The 3,195-nt window shown below is 34.6% G+C and overlaps 1 pseudogene; it reads left to right on the top strand.

The window, feature by feature from the left end:
- Nucleotides 1-637: 637 nt before the first annotated feature.
- Nucleotides 638-2,437, top strand: LOC149060771 (uncharacterized; annotated as a pseudogene).
- Nucleotides 2,438-3,195: the final 758 nt, after the last annotated feature.

The following is a 3,195-nucleotide window of genomic DNA, read 5'->3' as shown; positions in this document are numbered from 1 at the left end:
TACAATATTATATACTTATATTATACATACGAGTATATATATATTTAATTTTATTACAACTATGTTTCAGTTTTTTACAATGTAATTTAAATTTCAAGTTTCAAGTTTCAACCAATTAATCGAACCTTGACCTAGCTATTGACATATTGTTATCAAAACAATGCAAATATAATATTGTATTCATAATACAATTGTAAATAACTGTTTCGGTAATTGTTTAACATAATATATTATACTTATAAGTGTTATGATAAATTATATTTTTTACTTATTTTGTTGGTGCACTAATATCAAAAATTATATCATTAACTCTATGCTCTATAGTGTGCATAGTGTGTACACTGTACCTATAAAATATATTTTAGTTACTTGATATATATTCAATTATTAATTCTTTACATAAGGATTCCTAAACTTTAATATTCTATACTTTATTATTGACCGAAAAGGAATGACGTTTATTCTAATTTGGTGGAACAAGGTATTGGCAGAACACGGTAAGGTCAATTTTGGTGGAAACTGGTGACACCCAAATATATATGTATATGTATATCTAATATATAAAAATCTCGCGTCACAATGTTACTTATTTAGTTTAATATGAACTTTAATTGTGTCGATTTGTGTATTTTGTACAATGCCAGCAAGACGCAAGGGGTCTGATTTGGCCCGTCGAACGACCAAAAGTACAAGCATGCGATATAGAAGAGCACAAAGAAGAGACGTACAAATCCAACTGAACAATGAAAATGTACGCGTGAACATGGTGCGATTGCGTGAGGCACAAGCTGAACAAAATCAAATAAGATGATTAGAAGCGCGTCAATTCGTAGTTGACACGCAGAGCAAATGACCAACAACGCCAACAAGTACATAGAGCATTTATATCCAATTCATTCCTTCGTCTAGCATTCGAGTATGGGCCCGATATTGAATATTACGCTCATTCGAAAGTAGAGATTGGTGCTATGGACAAGGAATGTCCGCATTGTAATGCGCTGAAGTTCAAAAATGAGACAGCCGGTATGTGTTACGCGTCAGGAAAAGTGCAACTACCGGAAATTGAAACACCACTTGAACCATTGAACGGTTTACTTATCGGTACGAATCCAGATTCTAACCTGTTCCTGAAGTCAATTCGAACATTCAATTCATGTTTCCAAATGACATCGTTCGGAGCAACAGAAATAGTTTAAAATAATGCTGCAAATGGTCAACAATTTAATTCAACATTCAAAATCAAAGGCCAATTTTATTATAGAGTGGGCTCATTGCTACCAATGCCAAACGAACCACATACATTTTTACAAATTTACTTTATGGGTGGTGAGCACTCTGAAAGCGTACTTGCCAATCGCGTGGATGCACGTTGTAGTTACAATAACCTTAATTCAACTTTTTCCAGACGCGTCGTCGGTGATCTGGACGCTTTATTGAATGAGCACAATGAATTGTTGAAATTATTCAAATCACACATGCACAAATTACAAAGTGACAATCACGCAATTGTTATTAATCCTGATAAAACACCAGCTGGAGAGCATATTCGTAGATTTAATGCACCTGTAGTTGACGACGTTGCTGGAAACATGGTTGGCGACCGTACAGCTACACGAGAAATCGTGATTCGAAGAAGAAATAATAATATTTAGTTAATTGCTGATACACACCGTTCATACGACGCTCTCTAATATCCGCTAATATTCTAGAAGGGACAAGACGGATATTGCATAAATATTAAACAACGGGATCCCGTAACAGGTACTTCATTCATTGTGAACATCATTACTTAATTTGGATTAATATTTATGAATATATTATTACAGGAGACGAAACAAACAAGAATGTTAGCTCGAAAGCTTATTATGCGTATCGTATGATGATTAGACGCAGTCAGGACAACGTCATTCTACGGTGTCGTGAGCTTTGCCAACAATTCATGGTCGACATGTACGTGAAGATAGAGAGCGAACGACTACGATATTTACGATATAATCAACAAAAGCTACGTGCCGAGGAATACATTCACTTGCGAGACGCTATTCTGTGCAACGCCGACACCACCGAAATTGGTAACTCTATCATTCTACCATCATCGTACATAGGCAGTCCACGCCATATGCAAGAATACAGCCAGGATGCTCTAACTTACATGCGCGAATACGGCCGACCATGCTTATTTATTACGTTCACAGGTAATCCAAAATGGCTGGTGGTAACATCTTTGTTATTGCCAGGACAAAATGCAATACATCGTCATGACATTACAGCACGTGTGTTCAAACAAAAATTAAAGTATTTAATGAGTTTCATTACAAAATTACATGTATTCGGTCCTACACGTTGCTGGGTGTATTCAGTTGAATGGCAAAAACGAGGATTACCTCATGCACACATTTTGGTTTGGTCAATTGACAAAATACGTCAAAAAAATTAATATTTGGTGTTTTGTTATTTTTATGGGCCGCCATCTTTTACAGTACTCCAATCATCTGTCAGTCATATACCAGTATATGACATTCCCACAAACTTACAATAAAAAAAAAAAAAAAAAAAAACACACATTGTAAAATCAATACATTCATCGCTTCGTTCAGAATCTAAAATAGTTTAAAATGTATATAATTTATAAAAATATATTTGTTTATGTTATCAATAAAGAACTTTGTAATTTACTCATTCATTGCAGACTATGTTCTATCCTTAATCCCGAGGGTTATTAAAAATTATTAGTGACATTATATGAATATTAATTTGACATTCTCAATAGTTTACTATACGCTATGATCTCTAAAACCACTAATAAACTACAAATAAAATAATAAAATATTTTCTCATAGGTGCATAATAACTAATAAGTAATAACACTATACACGGCCTACGAAAATTCCAAAAAACAAACTAATACAGTAATACGCGGGCAACGCCGTGTCGGGACAGCTAGTCTGTATGTATAAAATTACTTGTCTTGGATGTTTAATCGCCTAGCCTAACCTAATCACTGAGCTATGAGTATGAAATTTGGACAGTAGTTTTGTTTCATGGTGTAGACATCTAATAATAAGAAACGATTTTTCAAAATTCAACCTCTACCTGGAATAAAAGGGATAAAATGGATAAAAGAGGTAAAATCACCAAGCCCAGGCGCTGATTCAGAGGGGGCTATGGGTTCTTGGGCACCCCCTGTCATCTAGC

Source organism: Diuraphis noxia, unplaced genomic scaffold, assembly GCF_037042655.1.
Source record: "Diuraphis noxia isolate RWA-SAM2 unplaced genomic scaffold, SU_Dnox_SAM2 contig0001, whole genome shotgun sequence".
NCBI lineage: Eukaryota > Metazoa > Arthropoda > Insecta > Hemiptera > Aphididae > Diuraphis > Diuraphis noxia.
Note: the sequence above shows the minus strand (reverse complement) of the source record. Positions and strands in the feature narration are given on the sequence as shown.